This window comes from Phalangium opilio, unplaced genomic scaffold (assembly GCF_054372755.1).
Source record: "Phalangium opilio isolate 3A_F unplaced genomic scaffold, DU_Popi_V2 ptg001170l_1, whole genome shotgun sequence".
NCBI lineage: Eukaryota > Metazoa > Arthropoda > Arachnida > Opiliones > Phalangiidae > Phalangium > Phalangium opilio.
The window spans coordinates 4,498,007-4,524,219 of NW_028324255.1; the positions used below are offsets into that span (position 1 = coordinate 4,498,007).

The window sequence follows — 26,213 nt, forward strand, 5'->3', positions numbered from 1 at the left end:
CTTTAATATAAGAATTGCAACGTGTTTCTACGTCCACCATATCGCCATTTTTCTTTTCGACGGAGATCCCAGCCAACGGAAGTTTTGGAACGGAAAACCAAGGAGCATAGATACCACTACGATATACTGTAAGGTTTAGAGAGCTGCATTTCAGTTTCAAACGTTACCATTTCCATACCACTCTTGTTCAAATTTTTGTTTACCAATTCCACCCATAGATTTCATCAACCTCCCCATACGTTACCGATCCGTGGTTTCCAAATACCAACCATTCCCATTCCCGATTAAGAAACGTTATCTCATTTCCAACCATTACCGAAATCAAATATAGCAGAGAACCATTTCTTACCATTACCGATATTCAATATTATAAACGAACAACGTAATTAGTACCATTGAATGACAAACAAGGAGAACTCACCTGCAACTTCTACACTAGTCGAAACATTCTTCTGAAATCTGCCCAATTTTTCCTTCACAAAATGAGCCACAACAAAAATATAAATTTATTTCGAATCAGGGCTCATACAAACCAGGAAAGCCGGGAAAATCTGGAAAAATCAGGGAAATAAATAGTTGACAAAAACCTCAGGGAAAATTCAAGGAAATCAGGGCCGAGTAATTAAGCAAAATGTTCGTGAACATACACTCCATAGGATTAACATTACACTTTACTTTGGAGGCTCGTAACTCTGGTTTTACTAGAGATACGGGGATGTCATTTGAGTATGTTATAGTCCAATTTGTCCCCCATTCACCCATACTAAAAGCTTACGGCTACGACAAACATGGCTCTCTCGTTTGGCTAAACCCACCCTTTCGCACTCGTTTAGCTAACCCACCCTGTCGCACTCGTTTAGCTAACCCACCCTGTCGCACTCGTTTAGCTAACCCACCCTGTCGCACTCGTTTAGCTAACCCACCCTGTCGCACTCGTTTAGCTAACCCACCCTGTCGCACTCGTTTAGCTAACCCACCCTGTCGCACTCGTTTAGCTAACCCACCCTGTCGCACTCGTTTAGCTAACCCACCCTGTCGCACTCGTTTAGCTAACCCACCCTGTCGCACTCGTTTAGCTAACCCACCCTGTCGCACTCGTTTAGCTAACCCACCCTGTCGCACTCGTTTAGCTAACCCACCCTGTCGCACTCGTTTAGCTAACCCACCCTGTCGCACTCGTTTAGCTAACCCACCCTGTCGCACTCGTTTAGCTAACCCACCCTGTGGCACTCGTTTAGCTAACCCACCCTGTGGCACTCGTTTAGCTAACCAACCCTGTCGCACTCGTTTAGCTAACCCACCCTGTCGCACTCGTTTAGCTAACCCAGTCTGTCGCCCTCGTTTAGCTAACCCACCCTGTCGCACTCGTTTAGCTAACCCACCCTGTCGCACTCGTTTAGCTAACCCACCCTGTGGCACTCGTTTAGCTAACCAACCCTGTCGCACTCGTTTAGCTAACCAACCCTGTCGCACTCGTTTAGCTAACCCACCCTGTCGCACTCGTTTAGCTAACCCACCCTGTCTCACTCGTTTAGCTAACCCACCCGGTCGCACAAGTTTAGCTAACCCACCCTGTCGCACTCGTTTAGCTAACCCACCCTGTCGCACTCTTTTATCCTCTGGTTCTACAAGAGATACAGGGATGTCCTTTGAGTGTGTTATAATCCAATTTGTCCGCCCATCCAACCATACTATAAACTTAGTGCTACGACAAGCATGGGCCGAGTAATTAAGCGAAATGTTCAAAAACATGCCATAACTCAGGTTCTTCTAGAGATACGGGGATGTCCTTTGAGTATGTTATAGTCCAATATGTTCCCCATCCAATGATACTAAAAACTTAGGGAGACGAAAAACTGGACCCAAGTAATTAAGGAAAACGTTCAACTTATGGTATCGTCTCACTTATTGTTATTATTTTACTTATGATTTTTAACACTGCCCTTTGAAGGCCCATAACTCTTGTTCTATTAGAGATACGGGGATCTCCTTTGAATATGTTATAGCCCTTTTCTTTCCCCATACAATGGTACTTTAAACTTGAGGCTACGTCAATATCTTCGTCAACTTATGTTAGTGTCTCACTTATTGTTATTAGGTTACTTTTCATTTTTAACAATAAATTTGGAGGCTCGTAACTCTAGTTATACTAGAGTTACGGGGATGTCCTATGAGTATGTTATAGTTCAACTTGTCCCCCATCCAACCATACTAAAAACTTAGGGCTACGACAAACAGGGGCGGAGTAATTTAGCAAAACATAAACAAGCAAATCCCTTCATAGGAATAGCGTTACCCTAAACTCTAAAGGCTCGTAACTCTGGAAAATTCAAGGAAGTATGTGGGGAGAAACCTGGAAATGTCAGGGAAATATGTTTTCCAAAAGTTGTATGAACCCTGTCGAATGTTTTAATTTTAACAAAAACACTAGTGGTTATCTTTAAGGTTTTCGTGCAAAAAAAGAATGATGTCCACTTTATTTGGCTTCAACTGCGTTCTTCTTTCCTCTAAAATCCTACCCTGTTTGCTGAAACAACGTTCACTGGTTCAACTTGAAGCGGGAATTGACATAATTCGCTGAAACAAGGACTTGAGATTTGGCAAATTTTGGTCTTTCCACCAATCTTCAAGTGAAGTTGACGTTGTAGGTAATGGCACAAGTGACTGATAAGTCGACACTTCATCCTCGTTTACGTTACAACTAGGTTCGTCCAGTAGGTTTGAAAATATGTCATCCTTTTCCTAAATGAATTTAGAGTTGCTTTTGCAATAAATTATTTTTTAAATTAATTTACACATTAAAAAATCAGCTAACCACGTTAGCTATTTTTGAAAGTGGCTGCGAGTCAGAGCAATCATCATCATCATCTTCATTGAGTGTAGTATCCTGCTCCAGTTCACCACGAATATAACTGATCACACTAGGTCGCTGCTCTTCAGGAATTGATTTCATTAGTTTCATTTTAGGGTTTAAGAAAACTGCCATTTTATGGTACTTGTTTATCGTGAACTTTTGAAGCTCTGCAAGGAGTAGCTCTTTGCACTACGAAATACAATAATAACAAGTGTTTCGTTTTACGGTACGTGAAGTTCTTAAAACACCAATTTTTGGAAAAGAACTATACATTTTTAATTTCTGGATGATCATCTTCACAGAAATAACATTGTTTTTTGAGTCTGTCCAGCCATGGAATAACAAGGTGCAAAGTAGGTTTTTTTTCCTGACAAAGATCATTACTGCAAGATCTGTAACATTCCAGTATCTTGATGGTGGATTTTAACAGTTCCATATCTATTTGGAAAAAAAGTCTCTCCTCTCCTCGTTCTGGCAATAATTTTCTAATTTGGTCTTTCGCCTCGTACACGGACTCAATCATTTCCAACCGCGAATTCCATCGAGTACACACTTCTTGTTTCAGAGTTTTCACCAACTTTCTTTGCAATGCAGACTTTTTGAAGTAGGTTACGTGGTCCAAAATCAGGTTTAATTGGTGTGCGGCGCACCAAAACCATGGATACTTTCTCAAATCAGACACCATATTGGCAGCACTGTCGGTAACAAAATAAATATCCTTGTTCTCTAATTCAAATTCTTTAAATACCTCTAAAACAAGCTCAATGATATTATCGCCTGATTTTTTTTTATCAATTTCTCTTGTACCTAAAACTTTGCACTGAAGTCTAAAGCCTTCCTGGTAAAAATGAACCGTTACAGAATTGTACTACACTATTCTGAAGCTGTCTGTCAAGCCGTCTGTTGTGACTGCTATAGATTAAACTGAATCCAAATCCATAATTAGTTTCTTCTTCACTTCACGGTAGAGATCCTCGCAGTTTCTGCTAACTGTAGTTGGCTTTGGAAGTACTAACGACGCGTCGATATTTCCATGCTGAGCACCAACAGATATAAGTGAATTTGCTAATATGCGAAAACCTTCACCTTGGATTGATCTGAAGGGTCGAATGTCCATTGTAACCATTTTGGAGCAATCTGATAGTACTCGTTTTTTGGTTCTTGAGCTTATTGACGATTGTCCATGACTCAGAAAATTTGTAATCTTAAAGCATTTCACATGGTTATTATTATGAAGTAGTTATTATTTTATCACTTAAACATAATTAGAAAGAATTTCTTTCTTACCTTAGATTGTGCTTCTATATTTTGCGAGTTGCGCTTATGGTTTTTCAGGCCACTCGTCCCATCTTTGGATTTGAAATTGAGAATCGCGTTGTATTTTGTGTCCAAACACACAACATACTGGGTCAGCACATTATTAACCTTAATTTGATTAAACCGCTTCCAAACATCTGAAGGCGCATTTGGCGGACATAAAAAACTAACCGTTTCATCCCTGTTTTGAAGTAAATGTTTCAATTTTTCTTTTGTAATAATTGGAGAACTTTCTTCGTTTGAGCTCATTGTAATTTTGGTATCCAAATTCCAAAGCACCGCACTAAGCGCACACGCCTTAAACGCCGGTAGCCGGACTCGAGACCGTAAAATAAAGAAAAATCTAGAAAGGGGTCGGGAATCTGTCAGTTTCTGGAAACTGGAGGGCAATAAAGTCGAGGAGTAGTGTTCGAAAGAATATAACCCTTGAGCGTCTTGGTTTGGCCCAAAATTACCACTGCAATACCGGGGCTTCATCGGGAATTTTAGTAAAACTAAGGGCTGAACAACTGTAGAAAAATCTGACCTCTATTACTCGCCCGACGCCAAGTACACTTCCCAAAATATTTATTCCGAGAATTCGACGCGGAAACTTACAATGGACTGATTGACAGCTATAATAGCCGTGAATTTCGTGTTCTAAAGTAATAGGATGTGCTAGAAGAAGGTACTGTTAGCGAGGGAAGTGGCTAGAAGAAACTAGGTGAGATGAGTAGTAGTGGGACCTGTGCTATATTGTCATAAATAGTCTAATACAGTCAAAGGCAGGGAGCTGCCATTACTCTGTGGCAAAACCCTTTTTAAGTTTATGTCTTTGGAATTTTAGGGTTTTTCATAGAAAAATGGTTCTATCCATTTACCAACCATTTCCAAACTAAAATGTATATCAATTTAACCACTTCCATTCCATATTGGTTGTTTTCCATCCATTCACGATCCGAATATGTGATATTAGTAGAAAAACCATCCATTCCCACGGTTTTCCATGGTTACCACGGTAAATAGAAATTTACCGTTTCCATGCAGCTCTCTAGTAAGGTTGTATGTCCATAAACAGGCTAATCCTTTCTATGCGCAACGACAGAATCTTGTTGTTCGCGATTTTTACCATTAGCTCTATGGCTAGTTTCATATTTCCCCCCGAAGGGGGGTTATTATGAACTCCTGGTCCCACGAGAACGTGTGACTTTAAGTGGGAGAAGGTTGTAATGCGAAATTCGAAAAGACCGAATTAATTTAAGCCAAGTCTAAAATTCACCAAAAATATCTCATATCTTTCTTTTAAATCAGTTTGATTTATTCTTGACAGTTATCCAACATACAGAAAGTCTACCTTTTCCTCCTTTAAACTCCCTCGGGCGCTGGTCGCTCGAAGAGTAACAAAGGGGTTATACTTTTAGCACGACTTTCAGGCGCCATGGTTAGAGTGTTAGGCCTCGCTCCTTTCATGTCGCCCGATCCTATCTATAGTTTAAACATTACTTTCGCAAGGTTTTAGCGATGACCATCCAAACGAGGACCGCTAGTATTCCCCATGGTTCAACTCCGTGCTTAGTAGTTCTTTTGTATTTTTTATTTCTGAGAAAAAGGGTTTCGACCAATGGTATATAGAAAGTACCTATTGCCCAGGTATGGCTGGGAACCGAGTGTCGCCGTCATTGTTAAAAGTAAAATGTGTAATATAGAAAGTACCAATCGAGTAGATAGGGCTTTATTTTTGGTTGGCGGCCGAAGTTCGCCGTCATTGTAAAAAGTAAAAGCGTCCTTCTTTCAAGATCATTATCACGACCCCGACCACCAGTGCTAAGGTGTTCGAACTTTCGAGGTCGTGAGAAAGTTACCTCCATGGTCGAGCATTCCCCGGGAATGCCTCTGACCTATGGCGAGCGTGCCACGTACACCACGCGTGACGTGACCTGATGCTAACCCTTGCCTGATTGGCAAAGGTTTCGCGGGCTTCCGTTTGATTGGAAAGCGGTTTCGCGGGCTTCCGCGACGCGACCCCAAATGCATAAAATTACGGACCCGATCAGATGACGATGATATGAGATTCGGATCTTAAAGAAGGAGCATCAAGACGAGCGAAAAAGATAAAAGAGTTCCTGAGAACTACGGCGTCCGGAAAAGGCAATAGAGCCCCGATGGCATACGCGAGGTGCGCGACTTGTAAATATATGTAAATAACTTGTAAATATTCGGCACCCGGTTACGCGTCGTGGCGGTCAACAAACAGGACGCTCGCTACAAACTGTAATGTACAGAAGTATTTTTATTTTACTATTTACTTTTTTTGGCATTGGTACGGCCATATGGCCAATGTATATGTTGTTGTTTATTGTTTGTTTAATTTACGATTAAATCTTGAGTATTGGCGAAACCCAAACCATGGTCTTCTTATTGCTAACGCAAAAGTAAACAATCCCCTAGACACATTGACATGACTCGCTAACCCCACCCTCTACCGTTACGCGAGGAGGAACCCGGAGGTAAAAGTATTTATCGGCAGGACAAAAGGCACGATAAAGTTTTCCACAATACACGACGACCATTTAATTTCAGAGCTTCCGTGGCTCAATGAAATTCGCGTTCGGCTATTAACCGATAGTTTGGTGGTTCGAGCCCATCCGGGAGCGGTATTGTGGGGTCTCAGATGTAACGTTAAAAGTCAGAGTTTTTCCACAAAACCTGACGAAAATTTAAGTTTTGGGCTTCTGTTGCGAAATGGTCAGCGCGTTCGGCTGTTAACCGAAAGGTTGGTGGTTCGAGCCCATCCGGGAGCGGTGTTGTGAGGTCTCAGATGTAACGTAAAAAGTCAGTGTTTTTCCACAATACCTGACGAACATTTTATTTTTGGGCTTCCGTGGCGCAATGGTTAGCGCGTTCAGCTGTTAACCGAAAGGTTGGTGGTTCCAACCCACCCGGGAGAGGTGTTTTGGGGTCTCAGATGTAGCCTAAAAAATCATACGTTTTCCACAATACCTGACAACCAGTTAATTTCTGAGCTCCCGTGGCTCAATGGTTAGCGCGTTCGGCTGTTAACCGAAAGGTTGGAGGTTCGAGCCCACCCGGTAGCGGTGTTGAGAGATCTCAAATGTAACGTAAAAAGCCAAAGTTTTTCAACAATACCTGACGACCATTTAATTTTTGGGCTTCCGTAGCGCAATGGTTATCGCGATCATCTGTTAACCGAAAGGTTGGTGGTTCAAGCCCACCCGGGAGCGGTGTTGTGAGGTGTCAGATGTAACCCATAATATAAGTTTTTCCATATACCTGACAACCATTTAATTTTTGGGCTTCCGTGGCGCAATGGTTAGCGCGTTCGGCTGTTATCCGTAATGTCGGTGGTTCCAGCCCACCCGGGAGAGGTGTTGTGGGGTCTCAGATGTAGCGTATAAAGTCAAAGTTTTTCCACAATACCTGACAACCAGTTAATTTCTGAGCTTCCGTGGCGCAATGGTTATCGCGTTCATCTGTTAACCGAAAGGTTGGTGGTTCGAGGCCACCCGGGAGCGGTGTTGTGAGACCTCAAATGTAAGGTAAAAAGCCGTGGATTTTCCACAATACCTGACAACATTTTAAATTCTAAGCTTCCGTTGCGCAATGGTTATCGCGTTCATCTGTTAACCGAAAGGTTGGTGATTCAAGCGCACCCGGGAGCGGTGTTGTGACATCTCAAATGTAACGTTAAAAGCCAAAGATTTTCCACAATACCTGACGAACATTTAATTTCAGAGCTTCCGTGGCTCAATGAAATTGGCGTTCGGCTTTTAACCGATAGTTTGGTGGTTCAAGCCCATCCGGGAGCGGTATTGTGAGGTCTCAGATGTAACGTGAAAAGTCAGAGTTTTTCCACAATACCTGACGAACATTTATTTTTTTGGCTTCTGTGCCTCGATGGTTAGCGCGTTTGGCTGCTAACCGAAAGGTTGGTGGTTCGAGCCCATCCGGGAGCGGTGTTGTGAGGTCTCAGAAGAAGCATCGAACCACCAACCTTTCGGTTAACAGCCGAACGCGCTAACCATCCAGCCACGGAAGCTCAGAAATTAAATGGTTGTCATGTATAGTGGAAAAACTTTGGGTTTCTACGTTACATCTGAAATCTCACAACACCGCTCCCGGGTGAGCTCGAACCACCAACCTTTCGGTTAACAGCCGAACGCGCTAACCATTGCGCCACGGAAGCCCAAAAATTAAATGGTCGTCAGGTACTGTGGAAAAATTTGGGCTTTTTACGTTACATTTGAGATCTCACAATACCGCTCCCGGGTGGGCTCGAACCACCAACCTTTCGGTTATCAGCCGAACGCGCTAACAATCGAGCCACGGAAGCACAGAAATTAAATGGTTGTCAGGTATTGTGGAAAACTTATGACTTTTTATGCTACATCTGAGACCCCACAACACCGCTCCCGGATGAGCTCGAACCACCACCCTTTCGGTTAACAGCCGAATGCGCTAACCATTGCGCCACGGAAGCCCAAAAAATAAATGTTCGTCAGGTATTGTGGGAAAACTTTGAATTTTTACGTCACATCTGGGACCTCACAACACCGCTCCCGAATGGGCACGAACCACCAACCTTTCGATTAACAGCCGAACAAGCTAACCATTGTGCCACGGAAGCCCAAAAATTAAATGTTCGTCAGGTATTGTGGAAAAACTGTGACTTTTTACGTTGCATCTGAGACCTCACAAATCCTCTCCCGGGTGGGCTCGAACCACCAACCTATCGGATAACAGCCGAACAGGCTAACCCTTGCGCCACGGAAGCCCAAAAATTAAATGGTCGTCAGGTATTGTGCAAAAACTTTGACTTTTTACGTCACATCTTAGACCTCACAACACCGCTCCCGGATGGGCTCGAACCACCAACCTTTCGGTTAACAGCTGAACGCGCTAACCATTGCGCCACGGAAGCCCGAAAATTAAATGTTCGTCAGGTATTGTACAAAAACTCTGACTTTTTGTTACATCTGAGACCTCACAACACCGCTCCCGGGTGGGCTTGAACCACCAACCTTTCGGTTAACTGATGAACGCGCTAACCATTGCGCCGTGGAAGCCTAAAAATTAAATGTCGTCAGTTATTGTTGAAAAACTTTGTCTTTTGACGTTACATTTGAGACCTCACAACACCGCTCCCGAATGGGCACGAACCACCAACCTTTCGATTAACAGCCGAACAAGCTAACCATTGCGCCACGGAAGCCCAAAAATTAAATGTTCGTCAGGTATTGTGGAAAAACTGTGACTTTTTACGTTGCATCTGAGACCTCACAAATCCTCTCCCAGGTGGGCTCGAACCACCAACCTTTCGATTAACAGCCGAACGCGCTAACCATTGAGCCACGGAAGCTCAGAAATTAAATGGTTGTCAGGTATTGTGGAAAACTTATGACTTTTTATGCTACATCTTGGACCCCACAACACCTCTCCCGGGCGGGCTGGAACCACCAACCTTTCGGTTAACAGCTGAACGCGCTAACCATTGCGCCACGGAAGCCCGAAAATTAAATGTTCGTCAGGTATTGTAGAAAAACTCTGACTTTTTACGTTACATCTGAGACCTCACAACACCGCTCCCGGGTGGGCTTGAACCACCAACCTTTTGAATAACAGCTGAACGCACTAACCATTGCACACGGAAGCCCAAAAATTAAATGGTCGTCAGGTATTGTGGAAAACTTATGACTTTTTACGCTACATCTTAGACCCCACCCCACAACACCTCTCCCGGGTGGAATGGAACCACCAACCTTTCGGTTAACAGATGAACGCGCTACCATTGCACCACGGAAGGCCAAAAATTAAATGGTCGTCAGGTATTGTTGAAAAACTCTGACTTTTTACGTTACATCTGTGACCTCACAATAACGCTCCCGGATGGGCTCGAACCACCAAATTATCGGTTTAAAAGCCGAACGCGGTATTGATTGAGCCACGGAAGCTCTGAAATTTTATGGTCGTCAGGTATTGTGGAAAAACTTTGACTTTATACGTTAAATCTGAGACCTCACAACACCGCTCCCGTATGGGCTCGAACCACCAAACTATCGGTTAAAAGCCGAACGCGGTATTGATTGAGCCAAGGAAGCTCTGAAATTAAATGGTCGTCAGGTATTGTGGAAAAACTTTGGCTTTTTACGTTACATTTGAGATCTCACAACACCGCTCCCGGGTGGACTCGAACCACCAACCTTTCGGTTAACAGCCGACCGCGCTAACCATTGCGCCACGGAAGCTCAGAAATTAAATGATTGTCAGGTATAGTGGAAAACCTATGACTTTTTACGTTTCATCTGAGATCTCACAACACCGCTCCCGGGTGGGCTCGAAAAAACCAAACTATCGGTTAAAAGCCGAACGCGCTATTGATTGAGCCACGGAAGCTCTGAAATTAAATGGTCGTCAGGTATTGTGGAAAAACTTTGACTTTATCCGTCAAAAATGAGACCTCACAACACCGCTCCCGGATGGGCTCGAACCATCAACCTTTCGGCTAACAGCCGAACGCGCTATCCATTGAGCCAAGGAAGTCCAAAAATTAAATGGTCGTCAGGTATTGTGGAAAAACACTGATTTTTACATTACATCTGAGACCTCACAACACCGCTCCCGGATGGGCTCGAACCACCACCCTTTCGGTTAACAGCCAAATTTGCTAACCATTGCGCCACGGAAGCCCAAAAAATAAATGTTCGTCAGGTATTGTGGGAAAACTTTGAATTTTTACGTCACATCTGGGACCTCACAACACCGCTCCCGGATGGGCTCGAACCACCAACCTTTCGATTAACCGCAGAACAAGCTAACCATTGCACCACGGAAGCCCAAAAATTAAATGGTTGTTAGGTATTGTGGAAAACTTATGACTTTTTACGCTACATCTGAGACCCCACAACACCTCTCCCGGGTGGGCTGGAACGACCAACCTTTCGGTTAACAGCTGAACGCGCTAACCATTGCGCCACGGAAGCCAAAAAATTAAATGTTCGTCAGGTATTGTGGAAAAACTCTGACTTTTTACGTTACATCTGAGATTTCACAACACCGCTCCCGGGTGGGCTTGAACCACCAACCTTTCGAATAACAGCCGAACGCGCTAAAAATGCACCACAGAAGCCCGAAAATTTAATGGTCGTCAGGTATTGTGTAAAAACTTTGGCTTTTTATGTTTCATCTGACACCTCACAACACCGCTCCCGGGTGGGCTCGAACCACCAACCTTTTGAATAACAGCTGAACGCGCTAACCATTGCACCACGGAAGCCCAAAAATTAAATGGTTGTTAGGTATTGTGGAAAACGTATGACTTTTTACGCTACATCTGAGACCCCACAACACCTCTCCCGGGTGGGCTGGAACCACCAACCTTTCGGTTAACAGCTGAACGCGCTAACCATTGCGCCACGGAAGCCCAAAAATTAAAAGTTCGTCAGGTATTGTGGAAAAACTCGGACTTTTCTACGTTACATCTGAGACCTCACAACACCGCTCCCGGGTGGGCTTGAACCACCAACCTTTCGGTTAACAGATGAACGCGCTAACCATTGCGCCACGGAAGCCCAAAAATTAAATGGTTGTTATGTATTGTGGAAAAACTTATGACTTTTACGTTTCTTATAAAACTTAACACCAACGTTCCCGGTTGGGCTTGAGCCGCCAACCTATCGGATAACAGCCGAACAAGCTAACCATTGCGCCACGGAAGCCCAAAAATTAAATGGTAGTCAGGTATTGTGGAAAAACTTTGACTTTATCCGTCAAAAATGAGACCTCACAACACCGCTCCCGGATGGGCTCGAACCACCACCCTTTCGGTTAACAGCCCAATTTGCTAACCATTGCGCCACGGAAGCCCAAAAAATAAATGTTCGTCAGGTATTGTGGGAAAACTTTGAATTTTTACGTCACATCTGGGACCTCACAACACCGCTCCCGGATGGGCTCGAACCACCAACCTTTCGATTAACCGCCGAACAAGCTAACCATTGCACCACGGAAGCCCAAAAATTAAATGGTTGTTAGGTATTGTGGAAAACTTATGACTTTTTACGCTACATCTGAGACCCCACAACACCTCTCCCGGGTGGGCTGGAACCACCAACCTTTCGGTTAACAGCTGAACGCGCTAACCATTGCGCCACGGAAGCACAAAAATTAAATGTTCGTCAGGTATTGTGGAAAAACTGTGACTTTTAACGTTGCATCTGAGACCTCACAAATCCTCTCCCGGGTGGGCTCGAACCACCAACCTTTCGAATAACAGCCGAACGCGCTAAAAAATGCACCACAGAAGCCCGAAAATTTAATGGTCGTCAGGTATTGTGTAAAAACTTTGGCTTTTTATGTTACATCTGAGACCTCACAACACCGCTCCCGGGTGGGCTCGAACCACCAACCTTTTGAATAACAGCTGAACGCGCTAACCATTGCACCACGGAAGCTCAAAAATTAAATGGTCGTCAGGTATTGTGGAAAAACTTTGACTTTTTACGTCACGTCTTAGACCTCACAACACCGCTCCCGGATGGGCTCGAACCACCAACCTTTCGGTTAACAGCTGAACGCGCTAACCATTGCGCCACGGAAGCCCAAAAATTAAATGTTCGTCAGGTATTGTGGAAAAACTCTGACTTTTTACGTTACATCTGAGACTTCACAACACCGCTCCCGGGTGACTTGAACCACCAACCTTTCGGTTAACAGCTGAACGCGCTAACCATTGCGCCACGGAAGCCCAAAAATTAAATGGTCGTCAGGTATTGAGGAAAAACTTTGACTTTTTACGTTTCTTATAAAACTTAACACCAACGTTCCCGGTTGGGCTTGAGCCGCCAACCTATCGGATAACAGCCGAACAAGCTAACCATTACGCCACGGAAGCCCAAAAATTAAATGGTCGTCAGGTATTGTGGAAAAACTTTGACTTTTTACGTCACATCTTAGACTTCACAACACCGCTCCCGGATGGGCCCGAACCACCAACCTTTCGGTTAACAGCTGAACGCGCTAACCATTGCGCCACGGAAGCCCAAAAATTAAATGTTCGTCAGGTATTGTGGAAAAACTCTGACTTTTTACGTTACATATGAGATTTCAAAACACCGCTCCCGGGTGGGCTTGAACCACCAACCTTTCGAATAACAGCCGAACGCGCTAAAAAATGCACCACAGAAGCCCGAAAATTTAATGGTCGTCAGGTATTGTGTAAAAACTTTGGCTTTTTATGTTTCATCTGACACCTCACAACACCGCTCCCGGGTGGGCTCGAACCACCAACCTTCTGAATAACAGCTGAACGCGCTAACCATTGCACCATGGAAGCCCAAAAATTAAATGGTTGTTAGGTATTGTGGAAAACTTATGACTTTTTACGCTACATCTGAGACCCCACAACACGTCTCCCGGGTGGGCTGGAACCACCAACCTTTCGGTTAACAGCTGAACGCGCTAACCATTGCGCCACGGAAGCCCAAAAATTAAAAGTTCGTCAGGTATTGTGGAAAAACTCGGACTTTTCTACGTTACATCTGAGACCTCACAACACCGCTCCCGGGTGGGCTTGAACCACCAACCTTTCGGTTAACAGATGAACGCGCTAAAAATGCACCACAGAAGCCCGAAAATTAAATGGTCGTCAGGTATTGTGGAAAAACTTTGACTTTTTACGTTTCTTATAAAACTTAACACCAACGTTCCCGGTTGGGCTTGAGCCGCCAACCTATCGGATAACAGCCGAACAAGCTAACCATTACGCCACGGAAGCCCAAAAATTAAAAGTTCGTCAGGTATTGTGGAAAAACTCGGACTTTTCTACGTTACATCTGAGACCTCACAACACCGCTCCCGGGTGGGCTTGAACCACCAACCTTTCGGTTAACAGCTGAACGCGCTAACCATTGCGCCACGGAAGCCCAAAAATTAAATGGTCGTCAGGTATTGTGGAAAAACTTTGACTTTTTACGTTTCTTATAAAACTTAACACCAACGTTCCCGGTTGGGCTTGAGCCGCCAACCTATCGGATAACAGCCGAACAAGCTAACCATTACGCCACGGAAGCCCAAAAATTAAATGGTCGTCAGGTATTGTGGAAAAACTTTGACTTTTTACGTCACATCTTAGACTTCACAACACCGCTCCCGGATGGGCCCGAACCACCAACCTTTCGGTTAACAGCTGAACGCGCTAACCATTGCGCCACGGAAGCCCAAAAATTAAATGTTCGTCAGGTATTGTGGAAAAACTCTGACTTTTTACGTTACATATGAGATTTCAAAACACCGCTCCCGGGTGGGCTTGAACCACCAACCTTTCGAATAACAGCCGAACGCGCTAAAAAATGCACCACAGAAGCCCGAAAATTTAATGGTCGTCAGGTATTGTGTAAAAACTTTGGCTTTTTATGTTTCATCTGACACCTCACAACACCGCTCCCGGGTGGGCTCGAACCACCAACCTTCTGAATAACAGCTGAACGCGCTAACCATTGCACCATGGAAGCCCAAAAATTAAATGGTTGTTAGGTATTGTGGAAAACTTATGACTTTTTACGCTACATCTGAGACCCCACAACACGTCTCCCGGGTGGGCTGGAACCACCAACCTTTCGGTTAACAGCTGAACGCGCTAACCATTGCGCCACGGAAGCCCAAAAATTAAAAGTTCGTCAGGTATTGTGGAAAAACTCGGACTTTTCTACGTTACATCTGAGACCTCACAACACCGCTCCCGGGTGGGCTTGAACCACCAACCTTTCGGTTAACAGATGAACGCGCTAACCATTGCGCCACGGAAGCCCAAAAGTTAAATGGTTGTTATGTATTGTGGAAAAACTTATGACTTTTTACGTTTCTTATAAAACTTAACACCAACGTTCCCGGTTGGGCTTGAGCCGCCAACCTATCGGATAACAGCCGAACAAGCTAACCATTGCGCCACGAAAGCCCAAAAATTAAATGGTCGTCAGGTATTGTGGAAAAACTTTGACTTTTTACGTCACATCTTAGACCTCACAACACCGCTCCCGGATGGGCCCGAACCACCAACCTTTCGGTTAACAGCTGAACGCGCTAACCATTGCGCCACGGAAGCCAAAAAATTAAATGTTCGTCAGGTATTGTGGAAAAACTCTGACTTTTTACGTTACATCTGAGATTTCACAACACCGCTCCCGGGTGGGCTTGAACCACCAACCTTTCGAATAACAGCCGAACGCGCTAAAAATGCACCACAGAAGCCCGAAAATTTAATGGTCGTCAGGTATTGTGTAAAAACTTTGGCTTTTTATGTTTCATCTGACACCTCACAACACCGCTCCCGGGTGGGCTCGAACCACCAACCTTTTGAATAACAGCTGAACGCGCTAACCATTGCACCACGGAAGCCCAAAAATTAAATGGTTGTTAGGTATTGTGGAAAACTTATGACTTTTTACGCTACATCTGAGACCCCACAACACCTCTCCCGGGTGGGCTGGAACCACCAACCTTTCGGTTAACAGCTGAACGCGCTAACCATTGCGCCACGGAAACCCAAAAATTAAAAGTTCGTCAGGTATTGTGGAAAAACTCGGACTTTTCTACGTTACATCTGAGACCTCACAACACCGCTCCCGGGTGGGCTTGAACCACCAACCTTTCGGTTAACAGATGAACGCGCTAACCATTGCGCCACGGAAGCCCAAAAATTAAATGGTTGTTATGTATTGTGGAAAAACTTATGACTTTTACGTTTCTTATAAAACTTAACACCAACGTTCCCGGTTGGGCTTGAGCCGCCAACCTATCGGATAACAGCCGAACAAGCTAACCATTGCGCCACGGAAGCCCAAAAATTAAATGGTCGTCAGGTATTGTGGAAAAACTTTGACTTTTTACGTCACATCTTAGACCTCACAACTCCGCTCCCGGATGGGCCCGAACCACCAACCTTTCGGTTAACAGCTGAACGCGCTAACCATTCCGCCACGGAAGCCCAAAAATTAAATGTTCGTCAGGTATTGTGGAAAAACTCTGACTTTTTACGTTACATCTGAGATTTCACAACACCGCTCCCGGGTGGGCTTGAACCACCAACCTTTCGAATAACAGCCGAACGCGCTAAAAATGCACCACAGAAGCCCGAAAATTTTACGCTACATCTGAGACCCCACAACACCTCTCCCGGGTGGGCTGGAACCACCAACCTTTCGGTTAACAGCTGAACGCGCTAACCATTGCGCCACGGAAGCACAAAAATTAAATGTTCGTCAGGTATTGTGGAAAAACTGTGACTTTTAACGTTGCATCTGAGACCTCACAAATCCTCTCCCGGGTGGGCTCGAACCACCAACCTTTCGAATAACAGCCGAACGCGCTAAAAAATGCACCACAGAAGCCCGAAAATTTAATGGTCGTCAGGTATTGTGTAAAAACTTTGGCTTTTTATGTTACATCTGAGACCTCACAACACCGCTCCCGGGTGGGCTCGAACCACCAACCTTTTGAATAACAGCTGAACGCGCTAACCATTGCACCACGGAAGCTCAAAAATTAAATGGTCGTCAGGTATCATGGAAATACCAAATAAACTTTGAAACTTTGAAACTTTGACTTTTTACGTTTCTTATAAAACTTAACACCAACGTTCCCGGTTGGGCTTGAGCCGCCAACCTATCGGATAACAGCCGAACAAGCTAACCATTGCGCCACGGAAGCCCAAAAATTAAATGGTCGTCAGGTATTGTGGAAAAACTTTGACTTTTTACGTCACATCTTAGACGTCACAACACCGCTCCCGGATGGGCCCGAACCACCAACCTTTCGGTTAACAGCTGAACGCGCTAACCATTGCGCCACGGAAGCCCAAAAATTAAATGTTCGTCAGGTATTGTGGAAAAACTCTGACTTTTTACGTTACATCTGAGATTTCACAACACCGCTCCCGGGTGGGCTTGAACCACCAACCTTTCGAATAACAGCCGAACGCGCTAAAAATGCACCACAGAAGCCCGAAAATTTAATGGTCGTCAGGTATTGTGTAAAAACTTTGGCTTTTTGTGTTACATCTGACACCTCACAACACCGCTCCCGGGTGGGCTCGAACCAATAACCTTTTGAATAACAGCTGAACGCGCTAACCATTGCACCACGGAAGCCCAAAAATTAAATGGTTGTTAGGTATTGTGGAAAACTTATGACTTTTTACGCTACATCTGAGACCCCACAACACCTCTCCCGGGTGGGCTGGAACCAACCAACCTTTCGGTTAACAGCTGAACGCGCTAACCATTGCGCCACGGAAGCCCAAAAATTAAAAGTTCGTCAGGTATTGTGGAAAAACTCGGACTTTTCTACGTTACAACTGAGACCTCACAACACCGCTCCCGGGTGGGCTTGAACCACCGACCTTTCGGTTAACAGATGAACGCGCTAACCATTGCGCCACGGAAGCCCAAAAATTAAATGGTTGTTATGTATTGTGGAAAAACTTATGACTTTTACGTTTCTTATAAAACTTAACACCAACGTTCCCGGTTGGGCTTGAGCCGCCAACCTATCGGATAACAGCCGAACAAGCTAACCATTGCGCCACGGAAGCCCAAAAATTAAATGGTCGTCAGGTATTGTGGAAAAACTTTGACTTTTTACGTCACATCTTAGACCTCACAACTCCGCTCCCGGATGGGCCCGAACCACCAACCTTTCGGTTAACAGCTGAACGCGCTAACCATTCCGCCACGGAAGCCCAAAAATTAAATGTTCGTCAGGTATTGTGGAAAAACTCTGACTTTTTACGTTACATCTGAGATTTCACAACACCGCTCCCGGGTGGGCTTGAACCACCAACCTTTCGAATAACAGCCGAACGCGCTAAAAATGCACCACAGAAGCCCGAAAATTTTACGCTACATCTGAGACCCCACAACACCTCTCCCGGGTGGGCTGGAACCACCAACCTTTCGGTTAACAGCTGAACGCGCTAACCATTGCGCCACGGAAGCACAAAAATTAAATGTTCGTCAGGTATTGTGGAAAAACTGTGACTTTTAACGTTGCATCTGAGACCTCACAAATCCTCTCCCGGGTGGGCTCGAACCACCAACCTTTCGAATAACAGCCGAACGCGCTAAAAAATGCACCACAGAAGCCCGAAAATTTAATGGTCGTCAGGTATTGTGTAAAAACTTTGGCTTTTTATGTTACATCTGAGACCTCACAACACCGCTCCCGGGTGGGCTCGAACCACCAACCTTTTGAATAACAGCTGAACGCGCTAACCATTGCACCACGGAAGCTCAAAAATTAAATGGTCGTCAGGTATCATGGAAATACCAAATAAACTTTGAAACTTTGAAACTTTGACTTTTTACGTTTCTTATAAAACTTAACACCAACGTTCCCGGTTGGGCTTGAGCCGCCAACCTATCGGATAACAGCCGAACAAGCTAACCATTGCGCCACGGAAGCCCAAAAATTAAATGGTCGTCAGGTATTGTGGAAAAACTTTGACTTTTTACGTCACATCTTAGACGTCACAACACCGCTCCCGGATGGGCCCGAACCACCAACCTTTCGGTTAACAGCTGAACGCGCTAACCATTGCGCCACGGAAGCCCAAAAATTAAATGTTCGTCAGGTATTGTGGAAAAACTCTGACTTTTTACGTTACATCTGAGATTTCACAACACCGCTCCCGGGTGGGCTTGAACCACCAACCTTTCGAATAACAGCCGAACGCGCTAAAAATGCACCACAGAAGCCCGAAAATTTAATGGTCGTCAGGTATTGTGTAAAAACTTTGGCTTTTTGTGTTACATCTGACACCTCACAACACCGCTCCCGGGTGGGCTCGAACCAATAACCTTTTGAATAACAGCTGAACGCGCTAACCATTGCACCACGGAAGCCCAAAAATTAAATGGTTGTTAGGTATTGTGGAAAACTTATGACTTTTTACGCTACATCTGAGACCCCACAACACCTCTCCCGGGTGGGCTGGAACCACCAACCTTTCGGTTAACAGCTGAACGCGCTAACCATTGCGCCACGGAAGCCCAAAAATTAAAAGTTCGTCAGGTATTGTGGAAAAACTCGGACTTTTCTACGTTACAACTGAGACCTCACAACACCGCTCCCGGGTGGGCTTGAACCACCGACCTTTCGGTTAACAGATGAACGCGCTAACCATTGCGCCACGGAAGCCCAAAAATTAAATGGTTGTTATGTATTGTGGAAAAACTTATGACTTTTACGTTTCTTATAAAACTTAACACCAACGTTCCCGGTTGGGCTTGAGCCGCCAACCTATCGGATAACAGCCGAACAGGCTAACCATTGCGCCACGGAAGCCCAAAAATTAAATGGTCGTCAGGTATCATGGAAATACCAAATAAACTTTGAAACTTTGAAACTTTGACTTTTTACGTTTCTTATAAAACTTAACACCAACGTTCCCGGTTGGGCTTGAGCCGCCAACCTATCGGATAACAGCCGAACAAGCTAACCATTGCGCCACGGAAGCCCAAAAATTAAATGGTCGTCAGGTATTGTGGAAAAACTTTGACTTTCTACGTCACATCTTAGACGTCACAACACCGCTCCCGGATGGGCCCGAACCACCAACCTTTCGGTTAACAGCTGAACGCGCTAACCATTGCGCCACGGAAGCCCAAAAATTAAATGTTCGTCAGGTATTGTGGAAAAACTCTGACTTTTTACGTTACATCTGAGACCTCACAAATCCTCTCCCGGGTGGGCTCGAACCACCAACCTTTCGAATAACAGCCGAACGCGCTAAAAAATGCACCACAGAAGCCCGAAAATTTAATGGTCGTCAGGTATTGTGTAAAAACTTTGGCTTTTTATGTTACATCTGAGACCTCACAACACCGCTCCCGGGTGGGCTCGAACCACCAACCTTTTGAATAACAGCTGAACGCGCTAACCATTGCACCACGGAAGCCCTAAAATTAAACGGTCGTCAGGTATTGTGGAAAAACTTTGACTTTTTACGCTATATCTGAGACCCCACAACACCTCTCCCGGGTGGGCTGGAACCACCAACCTTTCGGTTAACAGCTGAACGCGCTAACCATTGCGCCACGGAAGCACAAAAATTAAATGTTCGTCAGGTATTGTGGAAAAACTGTGACTTTTTACGTTGCATCTGAGACCTCACAAATCCTCTCCCGGGTGGGCTCGAACCACCAAATTTTCGAATAACAGCCGAACGCGCTAAAAAATGCACCACAGAAGCCCGAAAATTTAATGGTCGTCAGGTATTGTGTAAAAACTTTGGCTTTTTATGTTACATCTGAGACCTCACAACACCGCTCCCGGGTGGGCTCGAACCACCAACCTTTTGAATAACAGCTGAACGCGCTAACCATTGCACCACGGAAGCCCAAAAATTAAATGGTTGTTAGGTATTGTGGAAAACTTATGACTTTTTACGCTACATCTGAGACCCCACAACACCTCTCCCGGGTGGGCTGGAACCAGCAACCTTTCGGTTAACAGCTGAACGCGCTAACCATTGCGCCACGGAAGCACAAAAATTAAATGTTCGTCAGGTATTGTGGAAAAACTGTGACTTTTTACGTTGCATCTGAGACCTCACAAATCCTCTCCCGGGTGGGCTCGAACCACCAACCTTTCGAATAACAGCCGAACGCGCTAAAAAATGCACCACAGAAGCCCGAAAATTTAATGGTCGTCAGGTATTGTGTAAAAACTTTGGCTTTTTATGTTACATCTGAGACCTCAAAACACCGCTCCCGGGTGGGCTCGAACCAACAACCTTTTGAATAACAGCTGAACGCGCTAAACATTGCACCACGGAAGCCCAAAAATTAAATGGTTGTTAGGTATTGTGGAAAACTTATGACTTTTTACGCTACATCTGAGACCCCACAACACCTCTCCCGGGTGGGCTGGAACCACCAACCTTTCGGTTAACAGCTGAACGCGCTAACCATTGCGCCACGGAAGCACAAAAATTAAATGTTCGTCAGGTATTGTGGAAAAACTGTGACTTTTTACGTTGCATCTGAGACCTCACAAATCCTCTCCCGGGTGGGCTCGAACCACCAACCTTTCGAATAACAGCCGAACGCGCTAAAAAATGCACCACAGAAGCCCGAAAATTTAATGGTCGTCAGGTATTGTGTAAAAACTTTGGCTTTTTATGTTACATCTGAGACCTCACAACACCGCTCCCGGGTGGGCTCGAACCACCAACCTTTTGAATAACAGCTGAACTCGCTAACCATTGCACCACGGAAGCCCAAAAATTAAATGGTCGTCAGGTATTGTGGAAAAACTTTGACTTTTTACGTCACGTCTTAGACCTCACAACACCGCTCCCGGATGGGCTCGAACCACCAATCTTTTGAATAACAGCTGAACGCGCTAACCATTGCGCCTCGGAAGCCCAAAAATTAAATGTTCGTTAGGTATTGTGGAAAAACTCTGACTTTTTACGTTACATCTGAGACTTCACAACACCGCTCCCGGTTGGGCTTGAACCACCAACCTTTCGGTTAACAGATGAACGCGCTAACCATTGCGCCACGCAAGCCCAAAAATTAAATGGTCGTCAGGTATCATGGAAATACCAAATAAACTTTGAAACTTTGAAACTTTGACTTTTTACGTTTCTTATAAAACTTAACACCAACGTTCCCGGTTGGGCTTGAGCCGCCAAGCTATCGGATAACAGCCGAACAAGCTAACCATTGCGCCACGGAAGCCCAAAAATTAAATGGTCGTCAGGTATTGTGGAAAAACTTTGACTTTTTACGTCACATCTTAGACCTTACAACACCGCTCCCGGGTGGGATTGAACCACCAACCTTTCGGTTAACAGATGAACGCGCTAACCATTGCGCCATGGAAGGCCAAAAATTAAATGGTCGTCAGGTATTGTTGAAAATCACTGACTTTTACGTAACATCTGAGACCTGGGTTCGAGCCCACCCGGGAGCGGTGTTGTGAGGTCTCAGATGTGACGTAAAAAGCCAAAGTTTTTATACATTACTTGACGACCATTTAATTTTTGGGCTTCTGTGGTGCAATGGTTAGCGCGTTCAGCTGTTATTCGAAAGGTTGGTGGTTCGAGCCCAACTTGGAGAGGTGTGGGGGTCTCAGATGTAACGTAAAAAAGTCATAAGTTTTCTACTATACCTGACAACCATTTAATTTCTGAGCTTACGTGGCTCGATGGTTAGCGCGTTGGGCTGTTAACCGAAAGGTTGGTGGTTCGAGACCACCCGGGAGCGGTATTGTGAGATCTCAGATGTGACGTAAAAAGCCGAAGTTTTTCCACAGTACCTGACGACCATTTAATTTTTAGGCTTCCGTGGCGCAATGGTTAGCGCGTTCGGCTGTTAACCGAAAGGTTGGTGGTTCGAGCCCATCCGGGAGCGGTGATGTAAGGTCCCAGATGTGACGTAAAAAGTCAAAGTTTTTACACAATACCAGACGACCATTTAATTTTCGGGCTTCTGTGGCGCATTTTTAGCTAGTTCGGCTGTTATCCGAAAGCTTGGTGGTTCGAGCCCACCCGGGAGCAGTGTTGTGAGGTGTCAGATGTAACCCAAAATATAAAAGTTTTTCCACAATCCCTGACGACCATTTAATTTTTATTCTTCCTGGCGCGATGGTTAGCGCGTTCGGCTGTTAACTGAAAGGTTGGTGGTTAGAGCCAACGCTGGAGCGTTAGTGTGAAGTGTTATAAGTAACAAAGAGCTTGGAACATATAAGCCCCTAGAATTACACATCAAATCTACGCTTCGTGCGCCCGGTTTTTTCAACAAGTATACTTTATCATTCGTCGGTAGCGCCATCTATGTGTGTGGCGCATAACTAGAATTTTCTATATTTGATTTTTTACGCGAAAATGAAACATTTTCAAAGTGCTTTTAGTTTAATACACTACATGTTTAAATATAGTTTTTAAACGTTTAATAACATAATAAAAACGATTTATTATTAAGAAAAACATCTGAAACCTCACAGCACCGCTCCTGGGTGGGCTCGAACCACCAACCTTTCGGTTAACAGCTGAACGAGCTAACCATTGCGCCACGGAAGCCCGAAAATTAGGTGATCATCAGGCATTGTGGAAAAACACCGACTTTTTACGTTACATCTGAGACCTCACAACACCGCTCCCGGATGGGCTCGAACCACCAACCTTTCGGTTAACAGCCGAACGCGCTAACCATTGAGCCACGGAAGCTCAGAAATTAAATGGTTGTCAGGAATTGTGGAAAACTTATGACTTTTTACGCTACATCTGAGACCCCACAACATCTCTCCCGGGTGGGCTCGAACCACCAACCTTTCGGTTAACAGCTGAACGCGCTAAGCATTGCGCCACGGAAGCCCAAAAACTAAACGTTCGTCAGGTATTGTGGAAAAACACTGACTTTTTACGTTACATCTGAGACCTAACAACAACGCTCTTGGATGGGCTTGAACGACCAAACTATCGGTTAAAAGCCGAACGCGCTAACAATTGAGCCACGGAAGCTCTAAAATTAAATGATCGTCAGGCATTGTGGAAAAACTTTGACTTCTTACGTAACATCTGAAACCTCACAGCACCGCTCCTGGGTGGGCTCGAACCACCAACCTTTCGGTTAACAGCTGAACGCGCTAACCATTGCGCCACGGAAGCCCAAAAATTAGATGATCGTCAGGCATTGTGGAAAAACACCGACTTGTTACGTTACATCTGAGACCTCGCGTTAAGCTGTTAACCGAAAGGTTGGTGGTTCGAGCCCACCCGGGTGAGATGTTGTGGGGTCTCAGATGTAGCGTAAAAAGTCATAAGTTTTCCACAATACCTGACGACCATTTAATTTTTGGGCTTCCGTGGCGCAATGGTTAGCGCGTTCGGCTGTTAACCGAAAAGTTGGTATTTCGAGTCAAACCGGGAGTGGTGTTGTGAGATCTCAAATGTAACGTAAAAAGCCAAAGTTTTTCCACAATAACTAAAGACCATTCAATTTTTGGGCTTCAGTTGCGCATTTTTAGCACGTTAGGCTGTTATTCGAAAGGTTGGTGGTTTGAGCCCACCCGGGAGAGGTGTTGTGGGGTCTCAGATGTAGCGTAAATGTCATAAGTTTTCCACAATACCTGACATCCATTTAATTTCTAAGCTTCCGTGGCTTAATGGTTAGCAAGTTCGGCTGTTAATCGAAAGGTTGTTGGTTCGAGCCCATTCGGGAGCGGTGTTGTGAGGTCTCAGTTGTGACGTAAAAAGTCAAAGGTTTTCCTCAAAACCTGACGACCGTTTAATTTCTGAGCTTCCGTGGCGCAATGGTTAGCGCGTTCGGCAGTTAACCGAAAGGTTGGTGGTTCGAGCCCATCCGGGAGCGGTGATGTGAGGTCTCAGATGTAGCGTAAAAAGTCATAACTTTTCCATAATACCTGACAACCATTTAATTTCTGAGCTTCCGTGGCGCAATGGTTAGCGCGTTCATCTGTTAACCGAAAGGTTGGTAGTTCAACCGCAACCGGGAGTGGTGTTGTGAGGTGTCAGATGTAACCCAAAATATAAAAGTTTTTCCACAATAGCTGACGACCATTTAATTTTTAGGCTTCCCTGGCACGATGGTTAGCCCGTTCGGCTGTTAACCGAAAGGCTGGTGGTTAGAGCCCACCCGGGAGAGGTGTTGTGGGGTGGGGTCTCAGATGTAGCGTAAAAAGTCATAGTTTTTCCACAATACCTGAAGACCATTTAATTTTTGGGCTTCCGTGGCTCAATGGTTAGCGCGTTCGGCTGTTAACGGAAAGGTTGGTGGTTCGAGTCCACCCGGGAGCGGAGATGTGAGATCTTAAATGTAACGTAAAAAGCCAAAGTTTTTCCACAATACCTGACGACCATTTAATTTTTAGCTTCCGTGGCGCAATGGTTAGCGCGTTCGGCTGTCAACCGAAAGGTTGGTGGTTCGAGCCCACCCGGGAGCGGTGTTGTGAGATCTCAAATGTAACGTAAAAAGCCAAAGTTTTTCAAGAATACCTGACGACCATTTCATTTTTGGGCTTCCGTTGCGCAATGATTATCACGTTCATCTGTTAACCGAAAGGTCGGTGGTTCGAGCCCACCCGGGAGCGGTGTTGTGAGATCTCAAATGTAATGTAAAAAGCCAAAGTTTTTCAACAATACCTGACGACCATTTCATTTTTGGGCTTCCGTTGCGCAATGGTTATCGCGTTCATCTGTTTACCGAAAGGTTGGTGGTTCCAGCCCACCCGGGAACATTGGTGTTAAGTTTTATAAATAACGTCAAAAGTCATAGTTTCTCCACAAAACCTGAAGACCATTTAATTTTTGGGTTTCCGTTGCGCTATGGATAGCGCGTTCGGCTGTTAACCGAAAGCTTGGTGGTTCGAGCACACCCGAAAGCGGTGCTGTGAGGTTTCAGATGTTACGTAAAAAGTCAAAGTTTTTCCACAATACCTGACGACCAATTAATTTCAGAGCTTCCGTGGCTCAATAAAATTCGCGATCGGCTTTTAACCGATAGTTTGGTGGTTCGAGCCCATCCGGGAGCGGTATTGTGAGGTCTCAGATGTAGCGTAAACAGTCAGAATTTTTCCACAATACCTGACGAACATTTAATTTTTGGCTTGCGTGGCGCAATTGTTAGCGCGTTCAGCTGTTAACCGAAAGGTTGGTGGTTTCAGCCCACCCGGGAGAGGTGTTGTGAGATCTCAAATGTAACGTAAAAAGCCAAAGTTTTTCCACAATAACTGAAGACCATTCAATTTTTGGGCTTCAGTTGCGCATTTTTAGCGCGTTCGGCTAATATTCGAAAGGTTGGTGGTTTGAGCCCACCCGGGAGAGGTGTTGTGGGGTGGGGTCTCAGATGTAGCGTAAAAAGTCATAGTTTTTCCACAATACCTGAAGACCATTTAATTTTTGGGCTTCCGTGGCTCAATGGTTAGCGCGTTCGGCTGTTAACGGAAAGGTTGGTGGTTCGAGTCCACCCGGGAGCGGAGATGTGAGATCTTAAATGTAACGTAAAAAGCCAAAGTTTTTCCACAA

The 26,213-nt window shown here is 45.0% G+C and overlaps 2 non-coding genes across 2 annotated transcripts; one reads left to right on the plus strand and one right to left on the minus strand.

The window, feature by feature from the left end:
- Positions 1-8,428: 8,428 nt before the first annotated feature.
- TRNAI-GAU (transfer RNA isoleucine (anticodon GAU)) lies at positions 8,429-8,501 on the minus strand. The gene has a single exon. It is a non-coding gene; the product is annotated as a tRNA-Ile (tRNA).
- A 16,558-nt stretch (positions 8,502-25,059) lies between these two features.
- Positions 25,060-25,132, plus strand: TRNAD-GUC (transfer RNA aspartic acid (anticodon GUC)). The gene has a single exon. It is a non-coding gene; the product is annotated as a tRNA-Asp (tRNA).
- The last annotated feature ends 1,081 nt before the right edge of the window (positions 25,133-26,213 follow it).